This window comes from Oncorhynchus mykiss, chromosome 3, assembly GCF_013265735.2.
Source record: "Oncorhynchus mykiss isolate Arlee chromosome 3, USDA_OmykA_1.1, whole genome shotgun sequence".
Classification (NCBI taxonomy): domain Eukaryota; kingdom Metazoa; phylum Chordata; class Actinopteri; order Salmoniformes; family Salmonidae; genus Oncorhynchus; species Oncorhynchus mykiss.
The window spans coordinates 17,161,550-17,179,120 of record NC_048567.1 but is presented as its reverse complement, the minus strand read 5'-3'; the positions used below and the strand labels follow the sequence as shown (position 1 = coordinate 17,179,120).

At 44.9% G+C, this 17,571-nt stretch overlaps 1 protein-coding gene across 8 annotated transcripts in view; it reads left to right on the top strand.

Annotated features, from left to right (window-relative positions):
- Positions 1-17,571, top strand: part of LOC110503762 (adhesion G protein-coupled receptor B1) — a 112,835-nt gene that overhangs the window by 9,227 nt on the left and 86,037 nt on the right. For 7 of the 8 annotated variants that reach the window (XM_036970572.1, XM_036970570.1, XM_036970568.1 and 4 more), the window contains exon 2: positions 1,622-1,745. The exons of the other annotated variant lie outside the window; for it this stretch is intronic. The gene's annotated coding sequence lies outside the window, so the exon portion shown is untranslated. The remainder of the gene's footprint in view (positions 1-1,621; positions 1,746-17,571) is intronic. 8 annotated transcript variants of the gene reach the window in all.

The following is a 17,571-nucleotide window of genomic DNA, read 5'->3' as shown; positions in this document are numbered from 1 at the left end:
TCCTCCTGTACTCCCTTTTCACCCACGACTGTATGGCCAGAAACAACTCCAACACCATCATTAAGTTTGCAGATGACACAACAGTGGTAGGCCTGATCACCGACAACGATGAGACAGTCTATAGGGAGGAGGTCAGAGACCAGGCCGGGTGTTGCCAGAATAACAACCTATCCTTCAATGTGATCAAGATCAAGGAGATGATTGTGGACTACAGGAAAAGGAGGACTGAGCATGCCCCCATTCTCATCGACAGGGCTGTAGTGGAGCAGGTTGAGTCCTTGGTGTCCACATCACCAACAAACTAGAATTGTCCAAACACACCAAAACAGTCATGAAGTGGGCACAACAAAGCCTATTCCCCCTCAGGAAACTAAAAAGATTTGTCATGGATCCTCAGATCCTCAAAATGTTCTACAGCTGCAACATCGAGAACATCCTGACTGGTTGCATCACTGCCTGGGACAGCAACTGCTCGGCCTCTGACCGCAAGGCACTACAGAGGGTACTGCGTATGGCCCAGTACTGTACTTCACTGGGGCTAAGCTGCCTGCCATCCAGGACCTCTACATCAGACGATGCCAGAGGGAGGCCCTAAAAATTGTCAAGGACCCCAGCCACCCCAGTCATAGACTGTTCTCTCTATTACCGCATGGCAAGCGGTATCGGAGCACAAAGTCTTGGACCAAAAGGCTTCTCAACTGTTTTTATCCCCAAGCCATAAGACTCCTGAACAGGTAATCAAATGGCTACCCGGACTATTTGCATTGTACCCCCCCAACCCCTCTTTTATGCTGTTGCTACTCTGTTTATCATATATGCATAGTCACTTTAACTTTACAGTACATTCATTTACATACTACCTCAATTAGCCCGACTAACCGGTGCCCCTGCACATTAGCTACCCAGACTATCTGCATTGTGTCCCACCCCCCACCACCCACCAACCCCTCTTTGGTATTGTCTTTGACATTGTTCTCTGTAGATTTTCTATATTCTATTCTGAAAATGTATACCGTTTCAGTTTCAATGGACACAGTAGTCTATTGATCCACATAGTGTTTGTTTAGTTAATGTTGTCAGTAAGTAAGGTGCTGCTCTGCATGGTTTTACAGGCGACTGTTCAACGGGATGGGTATCATGCTGTGTAAATATGCTTAGAAAACCCAATGATAAAAGACAGGTTGTTGGAACCAATGATTTCTCCCCAGTCTGTCTGTATACTCCCTGATGAGAACAAGGCATGGTTGTGCTTTGATCTCAAGTCCCATAGATCATCATCTGTATCAGATACCACATCTCAGTGAGTCTCCATTCAATCCCCTCTGATTCCTCTATGAGTTAGTTAGCCTAGTGTAAACACAGGAACTCGTCAGAGTTACCTCTATTCTCCACACTAATTGGTTGCCTAAGCAACATGGTATCATTAAAATCATTAAATTCATTAATATGCTGAAAGCTGTATCATTAAAAAAAAATTGCTGAAAGCTGTTGTGTATTTTTTGGAAGATGGCATGTAATCTACCTCACTTTGATAAAGTGGGGGATTAATTTGATAATGGACTTGAAAGTGAGTAGGGTTGCAAAATTCCTAGAACCTTCATTAAATTCCCTTTTTCTTCAGAAATCCCAGATGGAGGTTTCCCGGTATCAGGAGGGAATAACCAGGAAGTCCGGAGTCCTCCAACCAGGATTTCTGGGAAACCAGGGAATTTATTGAAAGTTCCAGGAATTTTGCAACCCTAAAAGTGAGTATTTTTATAGGCTACAGGTGTTTTAACCCTCCTGTTGTGTTCGTTTCATGTTCATTAGTTCCCGGTCTAAAATGACCACCCCATTATAGCTGATTATAAATCCATAATAATACATATATTATCACCCAATGTTGTGTTAGATCTTTTTATAAACTTAAGTTATTGTAAACATTACAAGTTTTGAACTTCTATTTCCTATTTATTGCCTGTAGGCCTCATTGACCTGAGTTCATACAACTCGTTTTTTGAGTAAATACTGTGCTATTCATCACAGACTACTTTGTGTCCAATTTTGACAAGGAGATTAGTTTTGAAACCATTTCAAATGTTTAAATAGTGTCAGGATTTTATGTCATCAACCCGGGATATGGCGTATCTCGTTGGGCCTGGCGTCATCCTGAAAACATTTTCAGCCGACAGCCGACCTCTCCTCTCAGGGGTGGATGAAAACCAGGACATATTCCCATTATTTGACCGAATGTAACAACAACCTCAGCAGGGCCCTCTTCCTCATCACTGGATTGTAACAACAACCTCAGCAGGGCCCTCTTCCTCATCACTGGATTGTTCTTCATCACTGTCTCTTGGTCTGGATCATATTCTGTGTTGTCTTCAACTTCTGACACTTCCTCCTCTAATGAATCTTCACTGTCAGTTTCCTGGCCTCTCTCCTCCTCACCAGTGTCATGATCAAAGATATGATCTAGAGCCTCACATACAGTATATCGTTTGGTCATCGTGCTGCCACAGAATTAATTATGAGCAAGGCCTCAAAAAAGCTTAATTTACCAGAGCTGCTAGAAAAGATCTATATATTATTGAAACAATGTTGCGATTGTTTGTAAGAATGCCAACAGGTGCGGTTCCCATGGGGGAAAGATTCTATTGGGGAAAGGTTCCCGTGGGGGTTGCCATGGAAGCCAAGAAGGGGAGTGAGGTGTGTGTGTGTGTGTGTGTGTGTGTGTGTGTGTGTGTGTGTGTGTGTGTGTGTGTGTGTGTGTGTGTGTGTGTGTGTGTGTGTGTGTGTGTGTGTGTGTGTGTGTGCTAAACACACATGCATGTGGGAGTCTGGGAGAGGAAGTGTGTCCGTCTGATGAATGGGCATATGTCTGAACTCAATTTTATACACTAATTGTAGTCTCACTAATTCATTTCTAATGACCGGTCATTTTTGACCAGGAACACCACAGGTGTACAAAATTTAAATAAAACACCCCAAATTTAATGGAAATCACCTAAGTATATTTGGTGTGTTCAGATGCCCTGTGTGGACAAAGTCATGGAACCTTATGACAATCATATCAAATGAACTACATTTTCAGAGAGAAAACTTGTAAATCGGTTGAATTCGACTGGAACAATGCAGGAGGGTTAAGCTAGTCCATATTGGAATTATAACACTCAGTGGTAGCATTCAGAATCATACTTAATTCCACATGTTGCGACAGAAAAGAGAAGATAAGGATGTAGTAAGGTTTATTTGAGCTTGTACACATTCACAGCTGAAAGCTTTCTTGACAGGGCTGTCCTGAGGGTTGGGTGCTGTTTTTGTATGTTGGGTGTCATTTGGGCATCATACACTCTACATTAGTGAGGGGCACTGACAGCCATATGTATTGTCTTTGACCTCTGTAGATCTTCTATATTCTATCCTGAAAAAATATACAGTTTCAGTTTCAATGGACACAGTAGTTTATTGAACCCCAAAGTGGGAATCTGTTTGTTAATTTAATGTTGTCAATAAGTAAGGTGCTGCTCTGCATGGTTTTACAGACGACTGTTCTACAAGATGGGTATCATGCTGTGTAAATGTGCTGTGCTTAGAAAAATCAGATGCTTAGCTGCTATTGTTGCGTCTGGTCTGTATAATCTGGAGTTTGCACCATTCGATGATCACAGCAGTGGTTTTCTTTTCATTCCTCATGTGTTTATGCAAGTTTATGCAAGCAAAACTGAAAGTCTTGCAGTAATCTCCTATAATCATAGACCCATGCATCTCCCATCCCCACTCTCCTATTCTAGATTTTCCGAACAGATGTTAGCTAGCGCTCAGCTGCGGAAGGATTGTCATTATCATAAAATAAGGAATAAAAAGCAGTCCCAACCAAACGGCCGTATCGGGTCCAGAGTACATCTGTTAGTCATTTGTCTTCCAATAGTTAATATGTTTACTACATACTGCGTTTGTCTTCCACTAGTTAATATGTTTACTACATACTGCGTTTGTCTTCCACTAGTTAATATGTTTACTACATACTGCGTTTGTCTTCCACTAGTTAATATGTTTACTACATACTGCGTTTGTGCGACAACATCTGGTTCAGAAGTGCTGACTGTCCAGTCTGCCATAGTCAGCTACTGTAGAAGAGTTCTTGTGAAGTGAAGCATGTTTGTCTGTGACCTCAAACGTTCCGTTCCATTTAGTCCAACATGTTTCTTTTGTTTTAGACGACGCTAGCTACAGCTGAGAGTGTGGACTGTAGACTGTGGGTGTAGGCCTACTGGGCATGTTGTGTAGTTTGGTTGCTCTTCAGTGTCCCTATATAGTGAATAGGGTTGTGTGGCATTTAGGACATTGTCTTTGTGTGTTTGGTAAATCATTAGAAATGTAGTGTCTCCTTTCCTCCTCTCCCCTCCTCTCCCCTCCTCTCTTCTCCCCTCCTCTCCCCCCTTCCCTCCGTGCCCCTCTCTGTGTCTCTGTGGAGGACAGTGTTGATGGATGGGCTGGGTCAGTGTGGAGTGTTTGACAGTGATAGCCTCGGTCACTGCTCAGACAGTGTGCTTGTCCCTCTTATCTTTCCCTCCCTCTCTATCTCCCTAACTTTCCTCAGACCCTCTCTGGATTATTGCCAGTGGTCTGAGGATACTGAGGCTGAGTATTCCTCTGTGGGATGATTGGATCATGTGGATATAGGGGGTAGTGGGAGTGATGGTTGCAGATGGGCGTAAGTAAAGAAGTAGATGTGGAGGGATGGAAAGAGGGATGGGCGAGTGAGAGGGATGGAGGGAGAGGGACGTGGGCAGACTGATAGTGTCACTGGATTATCTGCACAGCCATGTGGTGTACAGAGTCAATAACTGGTCTGTTATCCACACAAAAAACGAAATTGAAGGTTATTTGCATACGCTCCTGATGCATATTTTCGGTTTTCTGTCATCTATTGCGTTCAGTATTTGTGTTTTGGGAAAGGCATTGCGTCCCATGCTGCTACGACAACCTTGCTATTCTATTACATGACTGGAGTAATAGAGGGTAGAACTGGAAGGTTTGAAGGAAGAACAGCTAGTCCTGTACATGGTGTTGTTTAGTGGCAGTGGGGTCAGGGTGTGGTGATGCAGAGTGGTAAAGGTCTCTGTCTGGCAGTGGGAATGCACACACACACACACACACACACACACACACTCACAAATACACACACACACACACACACACACGAACATACACAGACACACACAAACACATACAGTGGGCATCCTCTCACCAGGCTTGTCAAGGCAGTGTAATCAGCCATATTCACCATGGAGCTCTGCCAGGGCCAGAGCTGGCACCACAAATACACCCCAGAGCTAGGTGTGTGTGTGTTAGTGCTACCACCCCCTCCACAGACACTTACACAATTACTCCGCAGCCCATCCCTTATCATTCCCACATGACCATCCAGCTCCCTGGGGTTGTATGGAATAAGAGACAGAGGTACATTGCCGCTGGATACAAATGGAAGATGTATTTTATTTTGGTACATATGGATGAAGCCAGGAAGATCTCTATTCCATTCCTAGTGCAGGAAGATGCACATTGTATTTCAGTATATATGAGTAGATGTGCATAGCCTTTGGGTACATATGGAATCAGGGATATCAGAAGCATATTACTCAAAGGGCCTGTATAGCCATACAGAATCTATGGTCTAACCCTTGGGGAGAGGACTGTGATGAAGCTTTAGTAATAGTTGTTAACTTGGGTAATTGTGCCCCAAAGCCATGTCATGTTTTTTTGAGTTTGCTGATGAGAAATATCACACTAAATCCTTCTGGCATGGTAAAAGAGAGACAGGGGGATGGAGTGAGAGGGATAGAAAAAGACAGAGAGGGAAATGGGGAGGGAATGGGAGAGGGAGGGAGAGAAAGAGAGAGGGGAGAGAGGGAGAGGGAAATGGAGAGGGAATGGGAGAGAGAGGGATAGAAGGAGAGGGAGGGAGAGAAAGAGAGAGGGGAGAGAAGGAGAGGGAAATGGAGAGGGAATGGGAGAGAGAGGGAGAGAAGGAGAGGGAGGGAGAGAAAGAGAGAGGGGGAGAGAGGGAGAGGGAAATGGAGAGGGAATGGGAGAGAGAGGAAGAGAAGGAGAGGGAGGGAGAGAAAGAGAGAGGGGGAGAGAGGGAAAGGGAAATGGAGAGAGAAAGAGAGGGAGAGAAGGAGATGGAGAGGGAGAAAGATGGAGAAAGAGAGGGAAATGGAGAGGGAATGGGAGAGAAAGAAAGGGAGAGAAGGAGAGGGAGAGAGAGAAAGAGAGGGAAAGGAAATCTAGGCAATTGGTTGTCCAGAGCTCATGTTCTAAGCCTTAAAAGAGAAGGACAGAGGAAGACAGAAGATGAGGTAGGCTATGTTCTCTATTTACTCTCCTATCACACGCACGCACACATGCGCGCACACACGCACACGCATGCACGCACACGCAAATGCGGACACACTGTGAGTTATTTTAGTTAAGGGCTCATTTATTTGCTTGTGTGTGTGTGAGCCGTTTGCAATCGTTAGGCTGCAGGTGACAGTCGTAAATATTCTGCCATTGATTTGTAGTATACTGTACATGGATGTCAGGCCCTCCCTGGGATCCCCGGACTAAAATAAGCTTTGTTTGGCAGCTCAGCACTTGTAAATCTGCCTGTGACATTTTGATAGCGGGCGACACACCGGGGGGAGAGAAAATATAATTAGGGGAGGGCAGGATTAAAATCTGTCACTCAAAGACCCCATTATCGACACAATGAGCATGAGGCGCTCCAGGAAGACGCAGCTGTTGGCGGGAGACAGACCGACAGAGCCATCAGCAAGTTAAACGACAGGAAAATAAAAAAAGAGAAGGATGGAGTTTAATGGGGAAGAGAAGGTGTGAACTTGAGGGGGTGTGGTCTTGTCAGTCAGGGTAGTCGTGGGTAAACAGAAAGTGGTAAATATTTCAGCCGTCATGGCAGAGTGTGGTTAGCTGGTCCCGTCTGAATGGTGATGAAGGAAGAGGAGGAGAGAAAGAGACCGCCTCAATAGAGCCCTTCAGTCCTGGACTGGGAACCTCTACTGCCTGCCTGCCTGCATGCATGCCCACACACACACAAACACGCACACACGCACACACAAAATCGCAGACCTGTGGCGCCCCAGCTGAGTGGAGAGTCCCATAGGACAGGGCTGCTCTGTGTGTCCTCATTGTGCCCTCTATTCCCAGGCCTCTTGTCTCTCTGGCCTCGGTCTCTATTCCCAGGCCTCTGGCCTCTCTAGTCTCTGTCTCTATTCCCAGGCCTCTGGTCTCTCTAGTCTCTGTCTCTTTTCCCAGACCTTTGGTCTCTCTGGGATCGGTCTCTATTCCCAGGCCTCTGGTCTCTCTAGTCTCTGTCTCTTTTCCCAGACCTTTGGTCTCTCTGGGATCGGTCTCTATTCCCAGGCCTCTGGTCTCCCTGGCCTCCGTCTCTATTCCCAGGCTTCTGGTCTCTCTAGTCTCTGTCTCTTTTCCCAGACCTTTGGTCTCTCTGGCCTCGGTCTCTATTCCCAGGCCTCTGGCCTCTCTAGTCTCTGTCTCTATTCCCAGGCCTCTGGTCTCTCTAGTCTCTGTCTCTTTTCCCAGACCTTTGGTCTCTCTGGGATCGGTCTCTATTCCCAGGCCTCTGGTCTCTCTAGTCTCTGTCTCTTTTCCCAGACCTTTGGTCTCTCTGGGATCGGCCTCTATTCCCAGGCCTCTGGTCTCCCTGGCCTCCGTCTCTATTCCCAGGCTTCTGGTCTCTCTAGTCTCTGTCTCTTTTCCCAGACCTTTGGTCTCTCTGGGATCGGTCTCTATTCCCAGGCCTCTGGTCTCCCTGGCCTCCGTCTCTATTCCCAGGCTTCTGGTCTCTCTAGTCTCTCTCTTTTCCCAGGCCTCTGGTCTCTCTGGTGTCGGTCTATTCCCAGGCCTCTGGTCTCTCTGGGCTCGGTCTATATTCCCAGGCCTCTGGTCTCCCTGGCCTCCGTCTCTATTCCCAGGCTTCTGGTCTCTCTAGTCTCTGTCTCTTTTCCCAGACCTTTGGTCTCTCTGGCCTCGGTCTCTATTCCCAGGCCTCTGGCCTCTCTAGTCTCTGTCTCTATTCCCAGGCCTCTGGTCTCTCTAGTCTCTGTCTCTTTTCCCAGACCTTTGGTCTCTCTGGGATCGGTCTCTATTCCCAGGCCTCTGGTCTCCCTGGCCTCCGTCTCTATTCCCAGGCTTCTGGTCTCTCTAGTCTCTGTCTCTTTTCCCAGACCTTTGGTCTCTCTGGGATCGGTCTCTATTCCCAGGCCTCTGGTCTCCCTGGCCTCCGTCTCTATTCCCAGGCTTCTGGTCTCTCTAGTCTCTGTCTCTTTTCCCAGGCCTCTGGTCTCTCTGGCGTCGGTCTATTCCCAGGCCTCTGGTCTCTCTGGGCTCGGTCTATATTCCCAGGCCTCTGGTCTCTCTAACTTTCTAATACTCTAGTGTCCCTAAGGGGCCCATGATAAAGCTTACCCATCAGCCTATTACTCATTCTCAAAGCCCCATCATTCTAGCCATCATATTTAAAAGCCTGGTTAGTCATCACACTCAAGGCCCAGTCATCTCTGGATCTTTTACTGACTTCCATTTGTCTTCATCACTCGCTTATGTAACTTTACATCAGGGGTAGGCAACTAGATTCAGCCGCAGGTGTCACATGGCATGATGCTGGAGAGACGAAGCAGGTAAAACATTAAATAAATAACGGACATGGAACGAGACAGGAACAGCGTTAGCAAACAGGTAACACAAACAAAAGCCAATCAATGCAGAAGAGGGGAGCAGACGTGACAGTACCCCATCCCCCCCCCCCCCTCTAGCCGGCGTCCCACCTGGGCAAACCGGCCGAGACATGGGCGTTGGGCAAGCCGGTTGGAGCGTGGAAGCCCAACAAACTGGCAGGAGTGTGAGAGCCTGGCGAGCTGGCTGAGGCATGGAAGCCTGACGATTCGGCTGAGGCAAGACGCCTGTCGAATCCGCTGCAGAGAGGGATGCCGAAGATCTGGTGGAGTGTGACGTGGGATGGGAAGCCGCCGAGCCAACCGAGGCAAGGAAACCTCTCAAGCCAGCCAGGGCGTGAAAGCCCGACGGGCTTGCTTAGGCACCCCCAGTTCCATCGGCAGCGGAATCTACCCCGACGTCAGAAAAAAAAACAACAAAACATAAACTCCTGGCCCGGCTGGGCCAACAAGAACTGATGATCCTGCTGAGGCCCGTCATGGGATGGGCGCCATCCGAGCCAACCGGGGCAAGGAAACCTCTCAAGCCAGCTAGGGCGTGGAAGCCCGATGAGCTGGCTAAGCAGCCCCCGGTTCCATCGGTGGCGACCCAGAGCCGATGCCACCATACCAACCGGAACGCCAGTACTCCCCGATGCTTCGTGTGATGGCTTCTGCATTCTGTCAAATGGAATGATGCTGGAGAGACGAAGCAGGTACGGGGAGTGAAACATTAAATAAATAACTGACATGGAACGAGACAGGAACATCGTCAGCAAACAGGTAACACAAACAATAAACAATTAATGCAGCAGCGGGGAACAGTGCTGGGGAACTGACAAATATAGAGGAGGAAATAAACAGATGAGTGAGTCCAGGTGAGTCCAATATTGCTGATGCGCTTGACAAGGAAAGGCAGGATGATAGGAGTTCGTGATGCAGGCCAGCCTGGCACCCACAAGTGCCAGGAGGGGGGAAGAGCGGGAGCAGATGTGACAGCAGGATGTTCTGGGGGCTGGAACAACTAAAATCATTTGTACACTGCAAAGGATCACAATTATGTCCAAAAAGAAATTGAATTTGAAAATAACAATTGTTTCATTCCTTGATTGCATTGAAACACGATCACATATGTCTCTCTTTTTATTTGTGGGAATAATTGAGAACAGTTTTCCTAAATAAATATATTTTAAGCTGAATTGCTGTTGATTTTTTTAAATATTACAAAAATTCACATATATATATATACAGTACCAGTAAAACGTTTGGACACACCTACTCATTCTAGGGTTTTTCTTTATTTGTACTATTTTCTACATTGTAGAATAAACTATTTGAGATTCTTCAAAGTAGCCACCCTTTGTCTTGATGACAGCTTTGCACACTCTTTGTATTCTCTCAACCAGGTTCATGAGATAGTCACCTGGAATGCACATAAATTAAAAGGTGTGCCTTGTTAAAAGTTAATTTGTGGAATTTCTTTCCTTAATGCGTTTGAGCCAATCAGTTGTGTTGTCACAAGGTAGTGTGGGAAACAGAAGATAGCCCTATTTGGTAAAAGACCAAGTCTATATAATGGCAAGAACAGCTCAAATAAGCAAAGAGAAATGACAGTCCATCATTATTTTATGACATGAAGGTCAGTCAATCTTTGTCAACTTTGAAGGTTTCTTAAAGTGCAGTCGCAAAAACCATCAAGTGCTATGATGAAACTGGCTCTCATGAGGACCGCCACAGGAAAGGAAGACCCAGAGTTACCTTTGATGCAAAGGATAAGTTCACTAGAGTTAACTGCACGTCAGATCACAGAGTTCAAGTAACAGACACATCTGAGTTTCAACTTTTCAGAGGAGACTGAGTGAATCAGACCTTCATGGTTGAATCGGTGCAAAGAAACAACTAGTAAAGAACAACTGCAATAAGAAGTGACTTGCTTGGGCCAAGAAACACGAGCAATGGACATTAGACTGGTGGGAATCTGTCCTTTGGTCTGACAAATCCAAATTTGAGATTTGTGGTTCCAACCGCCGTGTCTGTGAGATGCAGAATAGTTGAACGGATGATCTCTGCATGTGTGGTTCCCACCGTGAAGCATGGAGGAGGAGGTGTGATGGTGCTTTGCTGGTGACACTGTCTGTAATTTAACCAGCATGGCTACCACAACCTTCTGCAGCGATACGCAATCCTTTCTGGTTTGCACTTAGTGGGACAATCATTTTTTTCCCAAAAGGACAATGACCCAGCACACCTCCAGGCTGTATAAGGGCTGTATGACCAAGAAGAAGAGTGATGGAGTGCTACATCAATCAATTAATCAATCAATCAATCAAATGTCTTTATAAAGCCCTGGCCTCCACAATCACCCGACCTCAACCCAAATGAGATGGTTTGGGATGAGTTGGACCGCAGAGTGAAGGAAAAGAAGACAACAAGTGTTCAGCATGTGGGAACTCCTTCAAGACTGTTGGAAAAGAATTCCAGGTGAAGCTGGTTGAGAGAATGCCAAGAGTGTGCAAAGCTGTCATCAAGGCAAAGGGTGGTTACTAGTGTTTAACACTTTTTTGGTAAATACATGTTATTTCATAGTGTTGATGTCTTCACTATTATTCTACAATGTAGAAAATAGTACAAATGAAAAAAAAACTTGAAGTAGTAGGTGTGTCCAAACTTTTTACTGGTGCTGTGAATGTATGTATGTATGTATGTATGTATGTATGTATGTATGTATGTTGCCTAAGAACACAGCCATGAATAAGGAATGGTACCAACACATCCTCCGAGAGCAGCTTCTCCCAACCATCCAGGAACAGTTTGGTGACAAACAATGCCTTTTCCAGCATGATGGAGCACCTTGCCATAAGGAAAAAGTGATAACTAAGTGGCTCGGGGAACAAAACATTGATATTTTGGGTCGATGTCCAGGAAACTCCCAGACCTTAATCCCATTGAGAACTTGTGGTCAATCCTCAAGAGGTGCGTGGACAAACAAAAACCCACAAATTCTGACAAACTCTAAGCATTGATTATGCAAGAATGGGCTGCCATCAGTCAGGATGTGGCCCAGAAGTTAATTGACAGCATGCCAGGGCGGATTGCAGAGGTCTTGAAAAAGAAGGGTCAACATTGCAAATATTGACTCTTTGCATCAACTTCATGTAATTGTCAATAAAAGCCTTTGACAATTATGAAATGCTTGTAATTATACTTCAGTATTCCACAGTAACTAACATCTGCCAAAAATATCTAAAGACACTGAAGCAGTAAACTTTGTGAAAATTAATATTTGTGTCATTCTCAAAATATTTGGCCACGACTGTGTATATATATCTAGAGAGGGCAAAATGAGGACACACAGAGCAGCCCTGCCCTATATATATATATATAGGGCAGGGCAGTGTCCTTATTTTGCCCTCTCTCGATTCTATATTATCTGTATTCTATTTATTTATTACTCCACCTGGATTCGGTCTGATGTTGCAAAATTTGAACTTGTGTTTTTTACATTGGATAAAAATATAGACTCAGAGTTACAAAATGTTATATCGTATAGTGCATTTGAGGAACAATGGGAAAGTAATTCTGCTTTGAAAGTTGATCAACTTATAATCTCACTTTTGAGAAAATCGCCTTGGAATGTCTTGGTATCTAGTGAAAAGCTCCTCTTTGTCTACACCCATTCAGCATCGTTCACACCCTCTTAAGCTTTAGCCCCACCCATCTTGTTTCACTCTCGGAGCGTACACTTGACAGTCAGGCTGATGATTTGTTTTACCTCTGGATAACATGAAAACAGCCTAACCAGCTCATCTGGCAACAATTTTATCAGGCTTTCTTGCAGACCTTTACTGACACCGGCCATATTGAACTGGTGTTGTACACACGTCACGTAACGTTAATGAGCCAGACAGCTATGGACAGTGCTAACAATTCCACAGTGCTGGGAGCTAACCAACCAGAACGAGGAAAGCAAACAGCTCTGGGAAATGAATAATAACGTCAACTAGGGAGCCAGACAGCTAGCTAGCTAGCTAACAGTATACTTTAGCTTAAGACATATAGCTAGCAGTGGGTCGGTTTTGTTCGCAGGCCAACTGCTCTAGATGGATCCAAAATAGCTTTCTACTTCCTAGAATTTGCACCACTTTTGGCTCGTGTCCCCATGTGCACCTCCAGACACAGCCTCCCTGTCTACTGCCCTGCCCCCTACTGCTTACAGCACATCATCAGGGTACCATGTGATCTCTGTGGGTCTGACAGGATGTGAGGTGATGGGTGTCCCTGTATCTGTATCTGGTCCTGATACTGTATCTGAGCTCCATATCACTCAGCGTGAACCACTTTAATATGAGAACTCACTAAAACATTTTAGTTCTGGTCTGTCTCTGAGCCTCTTTGTTGAGATATGTGGTGCATGGCTGGGAAATATATCTAATTCACACACTCTGGGCAAGCACAAGTGGAGGAGTAGTGTGTAGCTGGGGGGAGAAGGGGGGGGGGGGGGTTGGTTAGCACACAAGCGTGTGTATATATGTGTGTGCGTGCGTGTGAGCAGGGTAGTTATCTGCAACATTTAAAGCCTGATTGCATGTGACAAGCTTTCCCTGTCGTCTCCAGCAGGAGAAGTAACATGATTCAACCCCAAAATAGACTGTACTTCTACACGACGGCCTGGAACACAACGTGTGAAATCTGATTGCAACGCCTTAAATAATACAGGGAGGGAATATAGCCGTAATGTCTTGTTCTTCAGCGCTCACTTTCTCTATCACACAAACACTCACACACTTTCTCTATCACACAAACACTCACACACTTTCTCTGTCACACAAACACTCACACACTTTCTCTATCACACAAACACTCACACACTTTCTCTATCACACAAACACTCACACACTTTCTCTATCACACAAACACTCACACACTTTCTCTATCACACAAACACTCACACACTTTCTCTATCACACAAACACTCACACACTTTCTCTATCACACAAACACTCACACACTTTCTCTATCACACAAACACTCACACACTTTCTCTATCACACAAACACTCACACACTTTCTCTATCACACAAACACTCACACACTTTCTCTGTCACACAAACACTCACACACTTTCTCTATCACACAAACACTCACACACTTTCTCTATCACACAAACACTCACACACTTTCTCTATCACACAAACACTCACACACTTTCTCTGTCACACAAACACTCACACACTTTCTCTATCACACAAACACTCACACAACTTCTCTATCACACAAACACTCACACACTTTCTCTATCACACAAACACTCACACACTTTCTCTATCACACAAACACTCACACACTTTCTCTATCACACAAACACTCACACAATTGCTCTATCACACAAACACTCACACACTTTCTCTATCACACAAAAGTTGACACACCGGCAGACAGGCACTCACACTCTGATAGGCAAAATACACACATTTACCATAGATATCCTACACTGAAACACATATACACACTTTCTCTCTCTCTCTCTCTTTCCCCGCAGATTTCCCATATGAAGTAATTGCTGAGTCACTGTAACAGACTGTTATTGTCTCAATGCTGTCAAACAGCTGATTTTGCAGTTAGTCCTGATACTGTATCAGTGTAATGTATTCTGATACTGCTGGGGTTTAGAACGTTGTTTTTGTCTGAAACCATAGTGTCTGTCAGGCTGTGAGGTCATGAACTTCTGAGGTCATGCAGTGAAGTTGTACTAATGTTGGCACATTGTGTTGCTCAATCTTTTTCATCTCTTTGAGTGACAGTAATACCACATTGTAGGGGAGAGTGGGGTAAATTGAGGGGTTTACATTCAGCATCACTCCATCAATTTCAGGATGTTGTGTATCCCTGGAAATAATCAGAATTCATTTAAACATTACAGCTTTGAAAACATAGCTTGTCCAAAAAAAGTGGTCTCTTGGCACAACTTGCCCAGGTATGGGGATGGTTGAGCATAGCCACAGGTTAAATTAAGCCGCATACAAATTTCTGTACTGAACGAAATATTACCACTACCTTTTTAAAACCATTTATTTTATTTTTATTTCACCTTTATTTAACCAGGTAGGCCCGTTGAGAACAAGTTATCATTTGCAATTGCGACCTGGCCAAGACAAAGCAAAGCAGTTTGACACATACAACACCACAGTTACACATGGAATAAACAAACATACAATCAATAATACAGGATAAAAATCTATATACAGCATGTGCAAATGAGGTAGGATAAGAGAGGTAAGGCAATAAATAGGCCATGGTGGCAAAGTAATTACAATATAGCAATTAAACACTGGAATGGTAGGATGTGCAGAAGATGAATGTGCAAGTTGAGATACTGGGGTGCAAAGGAGCGAGATAAATAAATACAGTATGGGGATGAGGAAGATTGGATGGGCTATTTACAGATGAGCTATGTACAGGTGCAGTGATATGTGAGCTGCTCTGACAGCTGGTGCTTAAAGCTAGTGAGGGAGGTAAGAGTCTCCAGCTTCAGAGATTTTTTCACTTCGTTCCAGTCATTGGCAGCAGAGAACTGGAAGGAGAGGCAGCCAAAGGAGGAATTGGCTTTGGGGGTGACCAGTGAGATAGACCTGCGGGAGTGCGTGCTACGTGTAGGTGCTGCTATGGTGACCAGTGAGCTGAGATAAGGCGGGGCTTTACCTAGCAGAGACTTGTAGATGACCTGGAGCAAGTGGGTTTGGTGACGAGTATGAAGCGAGGGCCAGCCAACGAGATCATACAGGTCGCAGTGGTGAGTAGTATTTGGGGCTTTGGTGACAAAACGGATGGCACTGTGATAGACTGCATCCAATTTGTTGAGTAGCGTGTTGGAGGCTATTTTGTAAATCACATCGCCAAAGTCGAGGATCTGTAGGATGGTCAGTTTTACAAGGGTATGTTTGGCAGCATGAGTGAAGGATACTTTGTTGTGAAATAGGAAGCCGATTCAAGATTTCATTTTGGATTGGAGATGTTTAATGTGAGTCTGGAAGGAGAGTTTACAATCTATCCAGACACCTATGTATTTGTAGTCCACATATTCTAAGTCAGAACCGTCTAGAGTAGTGATGCTGGACGGGCGTGTAGGTGAGGGCAGCGATCGGTTGAAGAGCATGCATTTAGTTTTACTTGCATTTAAGAGCAGTTGGAGGCCATAGAAGGAGAGTTGTATGGCATTGAAGCTCATCTGGAGGTTAGTTAACACAGTGTCCAAAGAAGAGCCAGAAGTATACAGAATGGTGTCGTCTGCGTAAAGGTGGATCAAATAATCACCAGCAGCGAGAGCAACATCATTGATGTATACAGAGAAGAGAGTCGGCCCGAGAATTGAACCCTGTGGCACCCCCGTAAGGACTGCCAGAGGTACGGACAACAGGCCCTCCGATTTGACATACTGAACTCTATTGGAGAAGTAATTGGTGAACCAAGCGAGGCAATCATTTGAGAAACCAAACCTGTTTAGTCTGCCAATGAGAATGTTGTGATTGACAGGGTCGAAAGCCTTTGCCAGATCGATGAATACGGCTGCACAGTAATGTCTCTTATCGATGGCGGTTATGTTATCGTTTAGGACCTTGAGCGTGGCTGAGGTGCACCCATGACCAGCTCTGAAACCAGATTGCATAGCGAAAATGGTCGGTAATCTGTTTGTTAACTTGGCTTTCAAAGACCTTAGAAAGGCAGGGTAGAATATATATATTTAGCAGTTTGGCAGTCTGTAGCAGTTTGGGTCTACAGTGTCTCCCCCTTTGAAGAGGGGGATGACCGCGGCAGCTTTCCAATCTATGGGAATCTCAGACAATACAAAAGAGAGGTTGAACAGGCAAGTAATAGGGGTTGCAATAATTTCGGCAGATAATTTTAGAAAGAGAGGGTCCAGATTGTCTAGCCCGGCTGATTTGTAGGGGTCCAGATTTTGCAGCTCTTTCAGAACATCAGCTATCTGGATTTGGGTGAAGGAGAAGTGGGGGAGGTTTGGGCGAGTTGCTGTGGGGAGCGCAGTGCTGTTGACCGGGATGGGGGTAGCCAGGGGGAAAGCATGGCCAGACATGGAGAAATGCTTATTGAAATTCTCAATTATTGTGGATTTATCGGTAGTGACAGTGTTTCCTAGCCTCAGTGCAGTGGGCAGCTGGGAGGAGGTGCTCTTATTCTTCATGGACTTTACAGTGTCTCAGAACTTTTTTGAGTTTGTAATACAGGATGCAAATTTCTGTTTGAAAAAGCTAGCCTTAGCTTTCCTAACTGCCTGTGTATATTGGTTCCTAACTTCCCTAAAAAGTTGCATTTCACGGGGGCTATTCGATGCGAATGCAGATGGTTTTGTGCTGGTCAAGGGCAGACAGGTCTGGAGTGAACCAAGGGCTATATCTATTCCTAGTTCTACATTTTTTGAATGGAGCATGCTTATTTAAGATGGTGAGGAAGGCACTTTTAAAGAATAACCAGGCATCCTCTACTGACGGGATGAGGTCAATGTCATCTTCATTTCCCAAACACAATTCAACATAATCACTTTCACTTTTTTGTCTTTTAGTCATTTGAAACATATTTTAACACAGGTGTAACGTCTAACAAGCATGACTGCTATGGTTTTAGATACAAGCATCATGAAACCTCTAACACAATGAATTCATTTGACTTTTTGGACCTAACTTGCTTATCACTTTTTCAATGTGAGCTCTTCCTTCACAGACTCCATGACATGATGACCTCATCCTAAATATTTGGTCAGATGATTCATTTTCAATGTGAGCTCTTCCTTCACAGACTCCATGACATGATGACCTCATCCTAAATATTTGGTCAGATGATT